The following is a 21,846-nucleotide window of genomic DNA, read 5'->3' on the forward strand; positions in this document are numbered from 1 at the left end:
CACCAAATACTTCCATCAATACCACTCTAGGACATAAATAAATATATTATTTTAAAGTTATCTTTAAAAAATATAAACCACATTTTGCCAGACGTACTTACAAATAACTAGAGCTCCTTGATTAGATTCCTTTATTAGTCTGAGGTTGCCTGATATAAACCATAAAAAAATTTTCCTTTCTTATAGGAAGCACATAAAATTAATTGGCTATTACCACCATCTTCTCTTGCAAAGTGTAAAGAAAGATATCACGCATTCTTACAAAGAAAACTTTTTGTCTAAAAATTATTCATTTTTAGTTTGTACATGGTTCTGTTAGAGAATATATAAAAATTGGTTCTCCTGCCTTAAATGAGAAATGAATACTGTTAGATATTATCACCAAACCAGCTTGTGTTAGATTTTATTATTAGCCTCAATTCTTTACCTTTCTCTGTATCTACACCTTTTGCTATGCATCTTTGGAGTTTCTACCTACAGAAGCACCCCAACATTGCTTGGAAGTGACAATATACGAAGTTAAAAAACCCTTCTCTAACTCCCTTACGACTCAGTCATAAAAAACAGCCAACGTTTGATCAGAAGCATGAAAGCCACTAGCTGAAGATGGCTTAGCGGAACAAGAAAAGCAGCCTGATTTTCCAAAGGCATCGTGAATGTGCTATTTTGCTTTCTTGTTTGATGAGGGGCAATTTGATTAAATCACTGTTGTCAAGTTTCTGTTATATGCAATTTTAACTAATATAGAATTTGATGTTAGAGTGCTCTGATGTTTATAGAATCTAGTGAAGGAGGTAGGCAATAGGTGACGAGCACTCAGATATTGTAAGCTGGTCATCAGTGTTATGTAGTAGAAAAAACTTTGATCAAGTTGTCACCTGTAGTATATGATATGTAGACTAGACGTTGACCAAAGATATAACTTTGAAGAATATTGAGGGGAAATTTACATCATTGGCATATGCTGGTTATTTCTCCATTTTTGCAAAAATTTCCAAAGTAAAATGAATTCAGACTAAAGCTAGCAAGCCTGCAAGTAGGTGTGAAGAAAATATAGTTTTGCTAAGGGAGATGCTTTCTGCCTTTGCAAGCTTGCTGTATAAATTGACCAAAAGTCCCGTAATATAAAGCCTATATCTTTGAAAAAATTTACCCTTTTACATTAAACATAAACCATTATAAGCACTGCTTCGAGGTACTGGGCCTTAGCAGAAGATTAGATTGTGGCCTCCAGCTTTTCTCAAACACCTCCCATTAACAGGTAAGCTGACAGGCAAAGATGCTGCTTTCTGAACAGAACCAATTTTGGGTTCCCTCAAGGTAACTACTGTTCACCAAGTCAAGGCTAGGGGCATAAGCAGAGTTCACAAGTCGGTTGATAAAAGATATGAGTCTTCAGGTTAAAAAAGAAAGTCTAGGCAAAATTTTACCTGCACATAGCATAAAATTTGCTAAGTTTTAGATAGAACCAATGAAAATGCTGCCTTGCTTTTATATACGTTCAATTCTTGTGGCTAAACCTGGACCTCTGGATTTAACCCACCGGAAGGAAGTCACAATGGCCCTGAAGCTACTTAGAGGGACATTTTTTTTCTGATTCCTATTTTAGATGTTGTTTCAGAGTTTAACAGACTAGAACTATTTTGTGCGAAGATCAGAGCCAGGACAGTGATATGTAGTGAGTGATGGAGATTTGCCCAGACAGCAGAATGAAGTCCTGTCAGATTAAGCACATCCTAGAGTCTTCACTATTTCCAAAAGGTACATTGGTTTCCCATTTCCCCTTTTTCCCAGTACAAACACTTGGTATTATTGTCCGACTCCTTTTCTACCATTGTCCATTGGGTATGTTGGGAGCAGATAACTTGTCTTTTTTAAAGATCGAGAAACCATGAGGACCCTTATCCTGTCCAGACAGAGAAGATTACTCATGACCCAGAGAACTGGACTCTGAACAGGATTAAGAAACTGGATGAGACTTGGGGTGTGTCTCCTTTGGGAAGGAGTGTATTTAACCCAAGGAGGATATTGTGTTAAACACTGGTGCTTTCTTAGCACATTTGACCTTGTATTTATTTTTAAAATTATCTGATATTGTTATGGATAACAATGTGTCCAGTTCAGAACCCAAAGTCACCTCTTCAGACTCCCTTGCAGCTAGGGAGGGCTCTATGTCCCAGTTCTAGCATCTAAAATGGAATGACCTCATGAAGATTCCAGGAGAGCTATTATTTTCCTGGGAAAAGAGGGATTACTTGTCTATCATACTCATTTCACCTGTTGTGCTATCCCTAACTTCCTTTCTGGAACACATTTTCAGATTAGTCATCTTGTCTCTGTAGGGTAAGTCTCACTAAAGATTATGGAAAAGAAAGAGAAGAACCTGCATTCCTGGTATCATTGCAGAATCCCTGCACCTGTGTAAACTGCTTGTCACCTCAGAAGTAAAAACCCCTGGCCCAGCTGGCATGGCAAAGCGGTTGAACATCTACCTATGATCTAGGAGATTGAGGTTCGATTCCTCATCAGAGCACATGCCCAGGGCTGCGGGCTCAATCCCCAGTGGGGAGCTTGCAGGAGGCAGCCGATCAATGACTGTCATTGATGTTTCTGTCTCTCCCTTCCTCTCCCTTCTTCTCTCTGAAATCAATAAAAATATGTCTTTGAAAAAGAAATTTTTTAAAAAGTAGAAACCCCTTGAAATATAAAACAGAAAGCAACAAACTAACAAAAAAAAACCCTCATAGACACAGATAACAGTATAGTGGTTACCAGAGGAGAAAGGGGCTGGGGAGAAGTGGAAGTTACAGGGTAAAGGGGATCAGATATATGGTGACCGAGGTAACTTGACTTTGGGTGGTGAACACACAATGCAATAAATATACAGGTGATGTATTATAGAACTGTACACTTGAAGCACATAATCTTATTAACCCACGTCACCCCAATACATTTAATAAAAATTTTTAAAAATTTAAAACCCTTATTTTTAAGTCAGTGTTATCAAGTTCATCTTACATAGAGGTAAATATAATCCTAATTGATAGAAGGACTTTTAGGATATTCAAACAAATACCTCTTCCGGACATAATAAAATTTAAATACTGTTTAGCAATGTAATTTATAAGAAATAATGGGACAGTGAAAAAACAAAACAAAACAAAACACACACCTTTCAGCTAATATTTTTCTGATAATGTTCTGAAATATCCACTGGTTGCAATTAAATAAATTTGAGTGTGTTTTCCTTTAAGGAGAGGAGTGAGATCCCCTCATGCTGAGAGGTCTTAAAATAGCCACATAACTACCTTTTTTTTTTTATTCCCACCAAGTCATTATGTTTTTTAAGTGCAGAAAAAGAAAAAAAAAAAAAATGACCTTGAGGCAGCAGTTCAGAGATTCCAAATTGACTAGTCTTCCCTCATGACTCAGTACATGGCTTGTCCACTTGGAATCCACAGACCAGAGAGCCGCTCTCTTTCCAGAAGCACACCAACCAGATATTCATATAAATCATAGAACATTATCAACACATATAAAAAACAACATCTTTACATTCTTATCCTGGTGCCCAGAAGTGCAGTGTCCAGCACCTGTAGGCCTCCATTTCCAGGTCTCTTCCCAAGCTCTTCGGGCCTTCCTTAGGGGTACACGATGATAGTAAGTTGTAATGGCTGATTTTCTGGCAGGCTCTAAATTTTGCTGTGCTACTGACTGAGGCAGGAAAGTTAAAATAGAGAACAAAGACCTCGGGTTATACCCCTCCTTTTCTCCCTCTTGGCTGGAACATCACAGACATGACCTGCACTAACCACCTGGTCCCCACTTCCCCTTCCTCAATTTCCTGTAATTGGAAAGACCAAGAAGAAATCAGCATCTGGAGAGGAGAGAAAGGACAAGCCGCACTGGCAGTCACCCCACCAGCGTCAGAAGCAAAAGGCCACCCTATCCCCTCCCACCCCACTTGGCCACGTTTAGTTAAAACCTTCCACCCAGACCCCATTGGCAGGTCTCATTCTTGGAGGTCACCTGCTCTCCCTTCTCCAGTGCATACTACTACTTTAATAAATTTTCTGTGTTTTCTAAATCTTTCTGTGATGCTCTTGAATTCCTTTTTGTTCTGAGACAAGAACCTGGATTGAGTTGAGGCTTCCCTTAGCCTCCCCAAGTGCCACCCGACGTCACTACCTTTATTAGAAAATTCCCAAAGGGCTTTACAATGGGGAATCTATAAACCATTATTTATTGAAAATTATAAAAATCAACTTCCAACATCCATGATGAATGATAGAATGAGAACTCTCTAAAAGGAGGTTCTCTCTCTCTCTCTTTCTCTTTCTCTCTCTCTCTCTCTCTCTCAATGCAGCTATGGACTCTGGAAAGGTTCTACATGAGCCAGAGACACTGGCTGGCATTGTTGTGGCAATTTTTTCTTCTTCATAAGGTTCCTTAGAAAACAGAAAGCAAGAGAAGACTCAGGTGAAAGCAGATCAAATTTAACAAATGAAGATGGTTATCATCAGTTCCAACAGATCTTAGCAAATAACTGCTCTCGTGATTTCACTGATGGGATGGATGGATGGAGTTAGATGTGATTTCACAGTTCTTTATGTTTTTATATTTTCCTCCAATAGTATCTGGCTCCTGATTGCACTTTAAGTAAAAATAGGACCACATTCAGACTTCATATCTTGCCCCAATTCATTACTTGAAAAAGGTGTATTAGATACCTTAATGATACCTAACTTTTATTCAAATAAATTTGACAGTGACTATAAAGAGAGAATACAAGAATTGAAAGTATTATGCTCTACATTCAGGAGTGGCAAGGAAACTTGGAGATGTGTTAAAGGATGGGAGTTAATACACAGATCTGCAGATGTTACAGTGCCTAGAGGATTTTAACACACACAACTCGTTCTGACATTCAGGATACATGGAGATCAATTAATCGAGACTTGTCTGCAAATCTGTCCCATCAATTGAACAAAGGAAGATAAAAGAAATGCAACCCTTTCATCAAATAAAATTTATATAAATTATGTAAATGAAATAAAACTTGGCCATGGCTTGACCCCTGAAGCGGATGCAGGTCACTCCAAATAACACGTGTTTCAAGGATCACAACTTATAAACCACTAATTAAACAAACCATGCCATTTTACTAAGGAAACCCCTGAGACATACAAATGCCCCACACCGGGACTGTGCTGTGCACCATTTCACCTGCCTAAGTGACTCGGGACCAACCATGGAATTTGCAAGGCACTGGTAATAGCCATTCCTCTTCATCACTCCCTGCTCTGGTTAGGCAGTGGAGACCTTAACAAGGAAGACAAAAGAATCGAGTGTTGAGTTGGCTCAATGTGGGTTGAAAAGGGGACATTTCTTGGCAGTGGGGTCCAGGGCTTGTGACAGGGATTGCCTGACTGCGTGGTGCCCACTGGGGTAGGACAGAGCAGCTTAGACCTTGGGTGGCTTAGTCTGTAGTCAGAGAGAAAAGTCATCTCTGAGGCAGCCCAGAGCATCAAGACCCAACAGCTACTGCAATGTGCCAGGAGCGGGACCCCCAAAGACAGAAGGAGCAGTGATGAGGCCAACAGCCAATGTTAAAAACTAGATGCCTTCCCATCCCACCTAAGCCCTCTAGGTATTTACATGAGCCTAGAGGTGAGGACCCTCACAGGACAAAGATGAATTTTTACTACCCTGACTTGGGAGGTCTCAGTGTTGGACTGATTTATAGAATGCAGTGGGAAATTCATAAACCAGTACACTATGAATAGCAAAATTAACCTATCTCCCGATCACTCCTTACACGTTCTGATGTGAGCCTTGCCCTTATGGACTTGAAATCTGTTTCAGCGTGAAGTTCCTCGGAAGCATGCCTTTTGATCCTGCTTGTCTAATTTGTTTTATCACACAATGGATGATCTCTGAGCTCTCTTGAGGATTATGCCACATGTTACATCCTAGTCTGTCTCGGGGGACCTTGTTTAGGCTCCCTCACACCGAAGGGCAGAGACATTTTGTATCTAAGAGGTCACCCGGGGAAGACTGTCGGAAGGAACACTGTGCCCGTGATAGATCACCATAAAGACAAAATGGATTTGTCTGCAGTATTTCTATTAAATAGCAGGAGATAAAGGACATGCACTCCATCTTCTGCAAATATTCAGAAACTCGGTGTTTAATGACACAGATAAGTTCTGGAGGCAGGAGGAATGACACCAATGCTAAACTGGGGAAGAAAAAATCATTTGGTGGAAGTCATTTATTTCCTAAGCAATAAAGTAATTTGTCTCCATCCAGCATCGTGTCTATTGACCTGTTGTTTTTCTCTGGGGGAAAAAGGAAAGCAATAAGCCATGGCCCACGGGGAAAGAGGCCCAGGTGCTCGGCAGAGCTTGCTGCCCTGGCAGGTGTGCTCGCCCCAGGGTTTCTCCAGCAGCTTTGGAAAATAGGCTACCGGCAAGGTGAAGAACCCTCTGCGCTTTGTGCCAGTTTTCAGAGCCACAGATTGTTGTTTCCTGGGCAGAGCGGGACAAAGGTCGCTCGCTCTAGCGGGGGCTTCCAAATGCCCACCTGTGTTGCCACTTTCTTTTCTTTTTTACTTTTTTTTGGAGACAGTGAAGCATTTTGAGATACGACAAATATGTGAGAAGTATAGAGATAAATAACATGAACTTAGCTTTAACCCCCTTATCAAATTGTGGCTCTGTGTCACATTGGCTTTATATTTTTTAAAGAACGTTTTAGAGCAACAGCTGGCCCCTGCACTTCCCTCCCCACTCCCGCTGCCCTCCCAGCTTCCTTTTCTGCAGACTGTCCTCCGCTGGCTTCTTGGCTAGCACATTCATGGGGCTCTTCTACTTTTATCTACTCAAATATATAATCCTGAGTAATATGCACGTGTTTAAACTTTTTAAAGTGATAAAATATTATGTATTCCATTCTGTGACTTAGGGGTTTTGTTTAATATTGGGGGTTTTGGAACCTGGTGCTGTCAATTATACACAATTGATTATATTTGATTAGGGTCGCTATATAAGAGTATGGTTGGCTTCTGCATCCAGTAATCTTATCAGTTGCTATTAATGTCAATAGTTTACCTGGGTCCTTCGGATTCGTTATAGCCATAATCATAAGTTTGCAAATATTGGCACTTTTGTTCCTTTTTACTCCTATGCCTTCCTTTCCTTCCTGTTGACTCATGGCACTGGCCAAGGCCACTGGTGTAATCCTGATTTTAGGTGGGAAGAAAGGCAGGCTTTCTAACTTGAACAAGGGTATTGTGAAGCTTCACTGTGACGTATATACTCTAATAATAGATGTTGATGTCCTTTGTCAGGTTAAAGGATTTCTTTTCCATTCTTAGGTTGCTTGGAGTTTTATCATGAACAACTCTAATATTACATTAAATACTTTTCCTTGTACCTACTGAGAAGATTATATGATTTTTCCTGTTTTACTGTCTTAAAGTGGTGCTAATAGATTTTTTGATTTTGAAACATGAATTTTACTCTTACTATAGTGAATTATATTTAATAGCGTTTTACTTTGGGGTTTTAATTATTTACAGTTATGTTAAAAATAGCAATAATAATGCATATTTCTTCAGAGTAAATCTTAAAATTTATGTAGGTCATCTATAAAGAAAATACAAAATATTTTTGAAGGAAATGAAAAGAATACCTAAATATGTATGCACATGTATGTGTGTGTGTGTATATATGTATATACATATACATATATGGTGTGGGGAAATTAGGTTTACATTTGTTCATCTGGAAAAATAATACAATAATAAATAATAATACATGAATAAAACTCTGTGTTTCGCATACTCACAACTGTCAACTTACTTTTGCCCCACCTTGTGTGTGGGGGGGGGGGGGGTGTGTATGAGCTAAGAATATAAGTAATGATTATATTTACATAAAGTTAGCACATTTTTCCTTATTTTGCTATCTTTTAATTCATTTTTGTTTAATCTTTTCTTTTTATACTTGCCGCAATAGATTTTTTAACACAAAAGAGCTGACTTATTCTCTTATGACTTGATAAATTTTTCCTGTAAAACTGCCTGGTCTTGGTGCTCTAGGCCTGTCAGTGAGTATTTTGAGAAGCTGTGTCTCTCGGTTTAGATCCATGGAGATGGAGAGAGAGTTTTATAATTCTGCTTCTGAGTTATGCCTGACTACTTCAGAAAAGTGATACAGGTTCCGGAGTTCAATACATAGAAAAAATGATGGTAAAGGACCTGACAGGAATGAGGAGTCAAGCTGGTTTAGAGTCTATCTGTTATAATAGCCCCTTGCACTTTTCTTGCTTATTGGAATTCTTCTTGTCAAATTTGGATTTCTTTATTTTAACATATGGAATTAACAACTAAAATATTACAAGCATTATGCATATGGTATATGTATATATAATACATATACACACATAATATCATGTTTTTATAAAAATGTAATAGTAAAGAAATAATCAGTGTATAGGGATAAAGATATAAAATGTGCAGAAAGATTCTTCACATAAAGTAGAGCTGGTTTCATTTGCAGCTTGTTAGTAATTAGCTTTGTGGTTCCTTGCTAAGTAGCCTCTTAACCTCAGTCACCTCATCTGTAAACGAGAGCGTGGAAAACAATGCTTCATGATTGGGGCTTTGTGGCATCTTAAGGGGCTTCATAAGGTCTACTCAGGAGTTGTCATTGTTGAGGATTCTAGGTATATCCAAAGTTCTTCAACCAGTGGATGCTCACCACAGGCCAAGCTCTGCTCTGCCAACCTTACAGGTATGAACACAATTATTTTATTAATTTTCAAAACTCTATAATTAGGTAGGTAATATGGTTGTCCACAATTTGCAAATGAGGAGATGGCACTATCAAAATTGCACAAAATTGAGGGGAAGAGGGAAACCTAGAACAAGGGAAACCTCTGATTCCACAGACCAACAGGACTGTGGCTCTCTGAATTCTAGCTGTGCAATGCCCTGTGGACTGGGGATGCTATCTGAGGGAAAGCAAGATAAACTTGGTCTCACTCAGTGTGATTTTTGCCCTTCTAATTTCTGCCTACAGGGATTTCAAAGAGTTATTATCATTTTCCCCCTTCTTTATAGTTGTTTTCTCTGGAAGGATTAGTGCAAAACAAGCTAATTCCCCTTCACTGGAACCAGAAATTAGAATGTAAATATTGTATAAAAATAATTTTATGAGCTGTTAGTGATAACCAAGGTGTATACATATGAGAGAGAGAGAGAGAGAGAGAGAGAGAGAGAGAGAGAGAGAGGAAGGAGGGAGAGAGAACAGGAAAGGAAGCTTTTTCTTTAGTATAGAAGAAACAAGCAATTTAGAGCATTGCTACTTTATAGTTCCCCAATATAAAAGTTGCTTCAGGCAAAGGCCATCAAATGTACAAGACTGTTGAACAGAGTATGTCCATGGTAAAGTCGACAAATTGCTTACTCATTACAATTTTGAGAGAAAAAGAAAATAAATTTAACTTGAATTAAAAAGTCATAATAATGAAAATGTTGATTTTTGTGTGTTGTGAGTTTTATCCAGGCATAAAGTATGAGACTAAACTGTAGTCTCATATTAAAGCATAAATATTTTAAACACTGAAAATGTAAATATAATAACATTGAAATAAGGAGTGCATAGAGCATGAGACTGGTGGCAAAGGAAGATTAATTGGGCCAAGTTCCTCATTTTTTATGACAGAGCATCTCAAGTTGTTAAATACCAGATAGATGGCTACAGGTTTTATCTAAAGCCATAAAGGCAAAGACAAGGTTAACTGAAAATATAAAGTCTTGGCAGAATTATCTCTGGGGACTGGGAAAAGATTGAGGGAAAGGAAGGTTGTTTCACTTTTATTTTATTCTTTTACTTTAGTTATTTTTGTTTAATCAGGTCATGCATTATCTTTGTTATTAGAAAACCTAATTTTAAAAAGTAAATAGCCCTGGCCGGTGTGGTTAAGTGGTTAGAGCATTGGCCCACACACTGAAGGGTTTGGACTTTGATTCCCGGTCAAGGGCACATACTTGGGTTGCAGGTTCGATCCCCAACCCCAGTCAGGGTGAGTGTGGGAGGCAACCAATTGATGTGTTTCTCTCACATCAATGTTTCCCTCTCTCTCTCTCTTTCTCTCTCTCCATCCCTCCTTTCCTTCTACTCTCTCTAAAAATCAATGGAAAAAATATCCTCTGTGAGGGTTAACAACAACAACAAAGAGTAAATAGCCCAGGCCAGTGTGACCCATTAGGTTGAGTGTCGTACTCAGCACTGAAGAATTGCTAGTTCAGTCCTAGTCAGGGCACATGCCGGGGTTGTGAGCTAGATCCCCAGTAGGGGGCTTGCAGGAGGCATCCAATCAATGTTTTGCTTTCATCTATGTTTCTCTCTCTCCCTCTCCCTTCCTCTCTCTCTAAAAATCAATAAAAAATCTTTTTTTTAAAAAAAGTAAATATGCTGTGTTAATTATCATTATTCAAACACTGAAATACTACACAACAATTTAAAAGAGTATAGTAGATCTAGAGTTACACCAGTTAATGGAAAGATAGCCTTTGTACATTGCTTAGTGAAAAAAGCCAAGCTGCAGAAGAGAGTTGTGTATTCCTGTTAGATAGGACAAAGGTCTCAAGGTATGAGCCATCCTTACTAAATGCTATTCTTGCTAAATGCTAAAATGTAGTACAGTACTTTACAGGCCAGCTGTAAACAGGATAAGCTTGACAGGAACCCACCCTGATAAGTGTAGCCAAATGCAAAGAAGAAATCAATACATGATTGACCAAAAGGTTCGTATAGGCAATGGGTAGGGCTCCCCCCCGCGAGCCAGAGCTCTGCACGGGAATCCCCTGCCTGCTTCACTTGCTGCGAGTAAATAAAACCACTTTACTTGCCACAGCCACGCCTAGCTTTTGAATAGAGCGCCCCTAGCAGTGAACCTCTGGAGTTCCGTAGCATCCACAAGTACGTAAAAACATCACATACAGGCAAATGTGTGCGTATTTACATATATAATAAAAGATGTTGGATAAAAACAAATTTAACCTCAAAGGTGAGAACTTTGCACTAAATGGTTCTCAGGAACCCTGGCAACTGCCACTAAAATGTTAGCAGCCCTGCTGACAGGCAGGTTCCGCCCTGAAGCCGGCCTAGGTCCAAGGGTGACCCCACTGCACTCCCCGTGGAGCCTCTCCACCTCCCCTCACCGAGCATGCTCCTGCTATTTCCATCTGTGCAGATGAGCTGCTCTGCTTATGGTGAGCTAGGAGCCTGTGACTCTGCCAGCTTCATATAAATTTAAATTTAAACTTTATTTTGTCAAGTTTACTGAGATATCTCAGATCAGCTATTAACATCTCATTGGCTTCATTCTCCACGTACCGACTGGGAATAACAAGGTGTTGGTTCAGGATGTACGGTTGGCTAAGTAATCACAACTCTGTGGGCCTCAGTTTCTTCTGACAAAGCAAGTGTCTGGGCTGGAAGACTCCTCATGCCCCTTTGGCTGCTTTATTCTCTAACTCTGGGATCTGTTTTGTGAACATCTTAAAAAGTCATTGTTTTTTCTTAAGGATGCAACTTAGAAATGATAGAAAAACTGGCTGAGAGCAACTTTAAGCGGAGCTAAGAAATTCCACCACGAGCTCTTCAAATGTGCTATGGGACAAATAAAAGGTTAGGACGCAGCATGTAACCTCCATACCAGAACAACACCGTGAGAGGAAACGGGAAACGCTTGGCTCTCTCCTCATGCTAGTTGGGCCACATTAATTTGACAGCAGGCACGAGCCGCCGACCGCCTGCCCAAGCCCTCGCTGGCTGCGGCTCCGAGCGAGAGCAGCTCTATGCCAGGCCGCTGGGGCCAGCCAGCCACACACAGCCAGTGACACCCGAAGGCTCACCAGCTGATCAGTAAGTGCCCTGGAGAGAAATTAAAGTGGAGGAAGGTACGTATAGAAAGAGGAAGGTGATGAAGGAAAGAAATAAGCTGGTATTAAGAGGTGGAAAAAGTCACAGGAAAACGTGTGCCTTCCAGTTAGAAGCAAATGGGACACATTTGAATACAGTTGCAGAGCCAGGGCATGGATAGGAAAGTTAATTTGGGAAGGCAAGGCACTGAGGAACTTCTGAAAGGTGAGAGAGAGAGCTAATGAAGTTCTTTGAGAGAGATTCATAAATATGCTGATCATAAAATTCATGGGACACCAGAGAAAACTGAAACCCAGGCTGGATGGTTGTACTTTAACGCCCATTTGCTGGTTGTGAGATGAGACAAGAAGTGACGGCATGGGCTCTGCAGACTGGGGTTTGGTTTCTCTTTGAAAGGGGCTCCGTCTTACAGCACAGATCTGGGTTATAGTAAGAACAAGCAGTAGTCAGTTGATGTGGCCACTGTCAACGTTTCAAACTGGAGCCTGGCTTGCCTGGGGATTCTGACCTCCAGAGGCAGTCTCTCAATGCTCAGTGACTCAGGAAAAAATCACCTACGGACATCAATTTATTCTCCTGCTTAGTGAACATATTGCCCCTCTGGGCCACCTGTAGGCTGTAAATCTCTGCCATCCCTTCTTTCTTCTTCCCATTAAGAAGTCCCAAAATAAGAAAATGACAGCAAGAAAGGCATCTAAGGGATTGTCTAGTCCAATCTCTTAATTTTTCATGTTGGAAATTAGGCTCAGAAGGAATTTGCCCCAAAGCATTTAGCTAATGGGTGGTAGGGCTTGAGCTCATTTGGGTTTCCTTTCTCTCACTCCAGTGATCTTTCCTATTTATGCAACCTCACTTTATAACCTAGAGATATATTTCAAACATCTTGTGTCTTCTTTTAATAATCCTTCATAATTCTTTGGAAATATTATTATTATTTGGGGGGGATTTATTCATTTAGTCAGTCAACAAATCATTGAGTGGCCACTCTATGCCCTCATGAATTTTATATTCTAGAGTGGGAGACAGACACTGAAGACAGATAGAATATAATGTCAGGGAGGACAGAAATTATGAAGAAACAATGCGGGTTAAGGAGGCAGAGAGGCACTATTTTAGACACAGTATTAAGTTGGAGCACAAATTTAAAAGAGGGGAGCAAGGAAATCATATAAACATCTCTCAAGGATAGACCTCTAAGTTTTCTTTCGATATTTTGTCCTAATGGTTTCTTTTACCAGTATAAGTGGTGTGAGGGCTGATGTATAGTATACAAATTCATGTTTTCTCTATTCATAGCCTTTCCTTTTTTTCTAACTTCAAGCCGTATTTCTTCTCAGGTTCAGCATGGATGGACAAAGAGTGGAAATTACTGCAGCTTCTTGTTAGTTTTGGTTTTAGGCCGGGTCCTCCTACCTGTTGGGGGAAATAATCCGTTTGGGCATGTATTAGGTGGCAGTGCCAGCACATAATCCACCATCTTATTAACTTAGGATGTTGCACTTTTAATCTCCTCAAGGGCCTTACAGGAGAGGCTTTCTTATGTTCATATTACAAGGGAGAACACTGGACCTGCAGAACTTAAATGCCTCGAAGTATCACAGTCCGTGAGCGCAGAACCAGGACAAGACCCAGATCAGCTGGAAACCAAAACCCGTGTGTGTCCTGTTGTGCGGGTGCCCATCCCCACGAAGGGCACTGTGAGTCCCCAAACCTGAGTCAGCTGTCCCTCCTTTGGATACCCACACCCTCTGCATTATTGCCCCCTTTTGATTGAACAAAAGCAAAACTGGCCTAATTAGTTGGTTTCTTGCCACGGGAGTGTAGCTGCTAGTTCATTCCAGTGTCATTACCAGCTTTCTATTACGCCGTTAACCTTGCCAACGCCATTATTAGTTGTAGCTCCTGTTTCAATGTCCACTGTCCAAATGCCTTCTTTCTATATTTGATTGGGGCACCATTTGAGTGAGTCTAGGTCCCATTGGCCAAACTGCATTCTTCATTTTTATTTTTATTTTTTTGTAAACAGTGAAATACTCTTTCCAAATGGGCACGTTGCTTTCCAGACTGAAGGTCTCAGCTGTATGCTTTGGGCAGGTTGCTCACGGTGTATTCGGGAACTCCGATTTTGGAGTTGTCCTCTGAGTTTCCTTTGAGTGGCCACAATAGTGACGCATTTTCATCCTTTGTGATTTCAGACACAGTGCTTGGGCACATTTGGGTACAAATAGTGCGGCTATAAAGTAGAAACATAATTTTCTTATGGGGTTTAGAGAGAGCTTTAAATCCAATTCCAAAAGAGCCTTCTCATAAAGTTTTGTGGATTGAAAATATTTTTATTCCCCTGCTGTGGATATTTAATGTGGATGTAGAAATTCTACTGCATTTTGGATTGAGGAAATACCCATATTATTTTATTAAATTACCTCATGTACATGTCTTAACATTAATAAACAGATGATTAAGAAGGCGATTCAGTCTGTGAACCTGAGAAAGAAGATGCCCACTAAGAAGGGCTCCTGGTAGTTAACTGGGCTCAAATTTAAAACAAACAAACAAAAACATGGCCTAGCAGCCATTTCTATACAGGGGCCTGGGTAGGAACACGGAGTAGGAGCCGAGCAAGCTGAGAGCACTGTTTGGGTGCACATCTGGCGTCAGGAAGCCTCCGTCTGCGACCTGACTGATTCTGCAGTGGGGGCCGGGTGATCCCCAGAGCTTAGGACAGAAGCAGCAAGTACATGCCTGAGGCAAGGGGTGTGGGCGAGCTCAAAGGAGAGAGCGTGCTGGTGTCCTTCGTCCTGAGGGTTTTATCTGTTTTCTATAGGTGGGGATTTTAGGGGAGATCCAGGGGAGAATCTCAACAGAATATCATTAGATTTCTGGGTGCATAGTACTCTGATGTATTAAAATGAATGTATAATGGAGTTTGGGGTCATTCTCTGGTTAGTTTCAGCTCTATCTTGGATTAGTCTGGCTCTAATTGTTCTTGGAGTGTGTGTGTGTGTGTGTGTGTGTGTGTGTGTGTGTGTGTGTGTGTGTGTGTGTGTGTGTTATCTACCTTCCTGACTAAGGTGATTTACACCAGCTGCACCTAGGTATCTTTGGTTAGGGAGGCTAGAGTCTTGTGATTTATCAGCTGGCTACTAATTGCTCAGCCTGTCATCCCAGCTTCTTCATTCCACTTTCCAGGGAATTTTCCCAGTTTCTTGTGTCAACATAAGAAACATTCAAACCTGTAGAGAATTTTTGTGACTTAATTTGAGCCAAACTGACGACAATTGCTGGGAAGCACGATATCAAAGGGTTGAGATAATGCTCCGGAGAATGGCAGTTTTACACCTTATTTTATCCATTACAATCAAAAAAGGAGACATAAGTGGGTTACATGAAATCCATTGGTGACAGATTAGGGAGGAGGGTGAAACAAAGCAGGGAAACCTCTGGGACTGGATAAAAAGTAAAATGATTGACACATACATGTTTCACATAGGTGGGTGCAGGATTGTTAACAGTCAACAATTAACTCAGTAACAATGAGGGGATTTGTGGTCTCTGCTCTGTTGCGGTAACTGTGCTTTGAAAAAGAGTCTGGAAAAAGGAAGTTACTTTGACATTCCAAAGGTATATTATCATAGATGCAAAAAAACAACAGACAGACTCAGTTAAGGTGAAGATTGACTTTGTTAAGGGAGATTCTAACCTAGGACATGACTACCTGCCATAAACTGCTTTTAGTTAATAAGTTTTAATTTCAGACCATCCTGGGTGGTTACTTTAGGTCTCTGAGTTTGTAAGGCCACCATCCCAGCCTCCCCAGAGCTTGTCAGGTTTAGTATGTGGCCCGTTTTCGTTCACACTTCCTGACCTGCCTCAAGTGTACCTTCAGGTTGTTCCCTGAAGAGCAAAGTTGGGGTGTGAACTCTTTCTTTCATTTCTGGTGTTTTCTCTGAGAATTTTAAATTTTATGTCTTTCAGAGTATATGCAATTTCATAATTTTGTTGGACTAGCCCTTGAGTCAACCTATAGCAGAGAAAGAATATTATGATAAATATATTTTTAAGTTGGAACCTTTAAAAGGTCTCTTCTTGACACGTTCTCATATTTTTTAGCTTTGAATATTTTCTATTTTGCTTTTTTAAATTTACATATTTTATTTTTTTATTTAACTTTATTGTTGAGAATATTACAGATGTTCCCCACTTTCCCTCATTGCCCCCCTCCACTGGGTTCCCACCCTGCCCCAGGCCTTCACCAACTATTGTCTGTGTGCATGAGTTATGCATACATGCATATAAGTTCTTTGATTAATCTTTTCCCAACACCACCACCTCTTCCTCTCTGAGATCTGTCAGTCTGTGCCATGCTTCTGTGTCTCTGGACCTATTTTGTTCATAGGTTTATTTTGTTCATTAGATTCCACATGAGTGAGATAATGTGACACTTGTCTTTCTCTGATTCACTTACTTCACTTAGCGTAATATTCTCCAGATCCCTCCATGCTGTCTTAAAGGGTAAGAGACCCTTTTTTACAGAAGCATAGTATTCCATTATGTAAATATACCACAACTTTTTTGTTCACTCGTCTACTGATGGGCTCTTGGGTTGGTTCCAGAAGCTAACTACTGTAAATAGCACTGTTATGAAGTCACTAATCATCAGAGAGATGCAAATTGAAACAACAATGAGGTATCACTTCATACCTCCCAGATTAGCTATTATCCACAAATCAACAAACAAGTGCTGGCGAGGGTGTGGAGAAAGGGGAGCCCTAGTGCACTGCTGGTGGGAATGCAGACTGGTGCAGCCACTGTGGAAAGCAGTATGGAATTTCTTCAAAAAATTAAAAATTGAACAACCATTTGCCCCAGCAATCCCACTTCTAGGAATATATTGTAAGAATCCTGAAACACCAATCCAAAAGAATATATGACACTTTCTTGTATTTTTAAAACCTGTGACCTCAGAAATCTTAATGGTCTTCCATAATTGTGCGCCCTTCTTTGTAAGTTGGAAACTTTCCTAGACTTTTTCTGAAATTCTTAACAATTTCAAATCAGTATAGAAAATGTAACATATCCTCAAAAATACTTACAACCAAAGCCCCTATCACCATTTCTTTCCTGTTTTTAGATGTAATTAAAATGTTTGTTTCTTATGATAATACTGCTTTTTCTGTTGATGAATTTTTTTGCCAGAATGGAGTCTTGGGAGATCTCAGCTTACTAAACATATTTAAAGGGCACTATTCTGTTTTCAAGATTCAATTAAATGAACTTCTATTGAGTGTCCCCGTCATGGCAAGAAGTGAGCTAGCCTTTGTGAAATTAGACATTGATTCTACCATATAAGCGTTTCAAATAATTACGTGAGCAGTTTATATTTAAAACATTTTTTCAGCTTACAAATCTTTTTCTTTCATGATTTCATTTAGATTTTCACAGCTATCTTGGCAGACTAGAAAAGAGACAGGTTTTGCTAATGACTAGTGCTTGGCCTTAGGCAAGTCGCTTAAACCTGAATCTCAGTTTCCTCACATGTCAAAGGAAAATAGTGTTTTACTCATCTTGCAGGGCTTTTGTGGTAATTAGAATTTAACTCTAAGAGGTGCCTAATTCCATGCTTAACAAAAGGTAATCAATAAATCAATAAATGGTTGCTATTATTATCATTCCATTCTTCTTTGAGGGGAAAGAAGTCTTAGATAGATTGAGGGCGCCTTTATTAAGGAATAATTTTTTGAAACTCAGAATTGGCTTCCTTAGGCAGTATTGAGATTTTATATGAGACATAGTCAATCACAAGTTTAACTACAGGGCTGTGGTAGAAAAGATTCGGTTTACAAATCAATACTTATTGAGCCCCAAATATGGCCTTTGTTGTCCCTTACAGTCCTGGAATTCTCTCACCTGACGCAGGCATTTTTTAGCGAGTGGTAAAGCTTCCCTAGAAGGCTTCTCTCAGATCCTTTTCTAGGACAACATGCATTATACTTCTAACAGCAGCAAAGATATAAGGCTGTTTCTATGGGGATAGAGAGCTGTAACCAAACACTCACATGAAAATAAAAATCTGAAATAAGAGGTAGCATTTGGGTGTTTTTTTTTAGTCTTTTCACATTTATCTTCTAATATTATTTTGCCTTTTAACATCCCTGATCAACGGGTAAAGTAATTTAAATAAATTTTTCAGATAAGAAAGTTAGGTGAAGAATAATGAATTGATTGACTATATACGCATTGTAAATTATAAGTAGAATTGGGACAAAGAGCTCTCTCCTTCAGACAATGCCTGTTTCTGGCTTATATGGGGAGTAACAGCAAACATCTGGGAAGTGGTACAGGTGAGCTTTCAGCCTGGTCTTCTGTGTACGGCTTCATTTTTCTTTCTGCTCTTCCATGTCACTTCTGAGTATTCTTAGACGAATTCTTAAATATTCTTAAAGGAATGACAATGTCTTTCCTCACAGAGGGGTTCAATAGGTTAATACACAGAGGAAAATGCTGTGGAGCAACGTGAAGATGTCATTGAAAATGATTATTAATATTGCACTGTGCTTTCGCACTACTTGATTCTTGTGGCACCCCTGGAATGTGTTTATGCTGTTTTCAATTTGATGTGCTTCTGAATCCAAATGTTCATGCTTCTTACCAGTTATGGGAAAATTTCAGCCATTATTTCCTTGACTAGTTTTTCCCACAGTCCCAGGATTCTCTAGCTTAGGGAGAACTGATTAGAAATTATTGAACCGATTAGAAGCATATTGAAACTGATCATACCCCCAAATCCCTTAATCCCTTTTATTTTTAAATTTCTGAATCTTTGCAGCATGTTTCACATAATTTCTGCACATGCTCTTTCAGAGCAGATCTTTCCCTAGTTTCCTAAGGAAGAGTCTGAGGTCAAACTGACCTGAGACCTTTTTGTTTTCTAACATAACCCATTTAGTGCAATAAATTTTAAAGTACTGCTATTGCTGCATGCCATGGATTTTGATGCACTTGTTTATTTATTCAGTTCAAAATTTTTTTGTTATTTCCCTTTTTATTTCTGCTTTGACCCACGGGATCTTCAGCAGTGAGTGCTTTTGTTTCTAAGTATTTGGGGATTTTCCAGAGATCCTTCTGCTATTGGTTTTGAATTTCATATGGTTAATGAACATGATTTGCTTGCCCCAAATTCTTTTTAATGTATCAGATTTGTTTCACGACTCAGGTTTTAATCTATCTGCATAATTGTTCCAAGCTCTCTTGAAAAGGCTGGGCTTTCTACTGTTTTCTAGTATCGTGTAAACGTTAGATCAATTTGTTAAATTAGGGTGAGTGTGTTTTTCAATCATTCTGTAGTCTTATTGATATTCTGTCTATAGGTCTTATCAATTCTTGAAAGAGGTTATTGAAATATATGACTAAAACGGTAGATTTGTCTACTCCTTTCAGTTCTATCAGCTTCTTCAGACGCTTTCACGTTGTCTCCTTAAATACATTCACTTCTAGGATTCTGTGTCCTCTTTATCTGCTGTATTAAGTCCTGTACCGTTATGAAGTCACTTTCTCTATCTTTAATAATTTTGTTTCCCAAACTGAATTTGTCTAATAGGAAAACAGACACTCCAGTTTGTTCAACGATTACTATTAGCATGGTACATATTTTATCTTTTTTTTAATTTTTAACTTTTTGTGTCTTTGTGTTTAAAATGAGGTTTTGGTTTTTTTAAAATAAATAGCATACATCTGGATGTTTCTTTTTAATCCAATCTGGCAACCTCTGCCTTTTTCTAGGTGTCATTAGAATAGTTAAGCTAAACTAATTGTGGACTTGTTCGGACATAAATGTGGCTGTTCGTTTTCTCTTTGTCTTGTCTGTCCTGTTACTTCCCACCCCCTTCGTTTTATTCCGTCTTTGGCCTAATTGTGTATCTTTAAGATTTTGTTTTATTTTATTTGTTTGGGTTGTTATTTCTAACTCTTTGAGCATTGTTTTACTGTTTCATTTAAGGCTTGTAGTATACATCTTTAACTGCTTTTGAGTTATGGTCAAGTGATATTATATTCTTCAATGTATATATATATCAATCTTACAATATTTTCCTCCTCTGTTCTTTGTGCTATTGTTATCATAAATTTTTTTCTACTTGTGGTATAAATCCCACAAAACAGGATTAATATTTTTACTTCAAGCAATCAATTATCTTCTCATGTGGTTACAATAATAAGAACAAATTCTTATATTTATCTATGTAATTACCATTTTTACTATTTTTCCTTTTAAGAGACCCAGGTTTTCACCTGGTATCATTTTCCTTCTGATCAAAGAACTTCCTTTAATATGTAGGTTTGCTGGTAATAAATTATTTTATCTTTTGTAAGTCTGAAAAAGTCTTTGTAACATTTTCATTCTTGAAAGATACTTTCACTGTGTAAAAATTTTGAAATTCCAGTTTTGCCTTAGGAGAAGACACTGAGTACCTAGATCTTTAAATGACTGTTCAAGTGTATCAATTGTATTTCTTGTTACACACAATTGACCACACTTCTTGTTACACAGAAGTAAGAAAATTTATTTCCAGGATTTAATTGAATAATTTACAAAATTATCAGTAACTTGGAGTAGCAGATTTAGAAGAAATGGAGGGACAGATGGAGGCTGAACAACTGGGGCCATACCAAAGCCTTCGCTGTAGGAACTGTCTGCATTGGCTACCACTGTGAGACATTGTCTCTGCTGGATGTGACTCCTGTCACTGGGGCAAACACTGCTGCTATAGAGATTGGATGTCATTGCCTTGAATCAGTTCTTACCTCGGTGACTAAGAACCTCTGACTCATGATTCAAAAGCCCCCAGGGGGAGTATCTGATTGTCCGAGTCTAGAACACTTATCATCTAACTGCCAGGAGTGGAATAAAAGATTAATTAGATACTATATTGGGCAATTGTAGGGATTTTGAAAATCCCTTGCCTCCCACTAAGACTGACAAAGTGAGGGACGTTCTTTTTTTCAAAGAAGGTGTGGGTGATGGGAAGCCAGAAAAAATGAAATATGACTATTTCACAATGTCCAGTCTCTTGATTTCCCTGTCTGAGTTCTCCACAACTGGAAGTAGGATTTGAGTACATGTAGAACAGTGATTCCAAAAGTGTGTTCTGCAGAAGAGTAAGCTCGAGATAATTTGTGAAAGTTACAAGTGTTGCATGGTCATATATGTCTAGAAATACTGCATCCTATAGCTTATGTTTGCAGTTCCACAGGGCACATTTATATATGACAGGTTCTGAGAAGCCCTGCAGTAAAGAAATATATTGAACTCTGTTGACTAAGTTTCTCATATTTAATAATAAAACATTTTTGTTTATGTAACACTATATAGATTGGAGCAGTTTTACAAGATGTGGACTTTACGACCATCAGAACCCAAAGAGTCTCACCAGGCCCCTGAATCTTCATGGGGTTTACCTCCCACCCTCTGTATCTCATGTGTTTTACAAAGTCTGTCAGCATGCTACCAACCTGGTATTATTTGGCCTGATCAATGTAAAGTTATTAATGTGATATTCTATGGAATGGCCAAATCTCTGTGGACTATATTATAGGAAGGACAGTTAACCTGGCCAAAACCAAAACTATGAATATATATTATTGTTGAGTCTATGGAAATATAAACTGTTCATGATTCTCTTTTCTGATTGAGATAGGAAAGGATTCATTCACTAAATAATGCTGCAGACCATGTGACTCAGGCTGTGGTAATCTGCTGTTGCAAAGCTATTGCATCTGACATGGTCATTCCAATGACTAAAAACCTTATTTGTTTGAGTATGTGACCACCACTATCATCCACCAGGATATGCCCAGTTTCTGCAGGGAGCAGATTGTGAAATAAATGGAGATA

Source organism: Miniopterus natalensis, chromosome 8 (genome assembly GCF_054644295.1).
Source record: "Miniopterus natalensis isolate mMinNat1 chromosome 8, mMinNat1.hap1, whole genome shotgun sequence".
Taxonomy (NCBI): Eukaryota; Metazoa; Chordata; class Mammalia; order Chiroptera; family Miniopteridae; genus Miniopterus; species Miniopterus natalensis.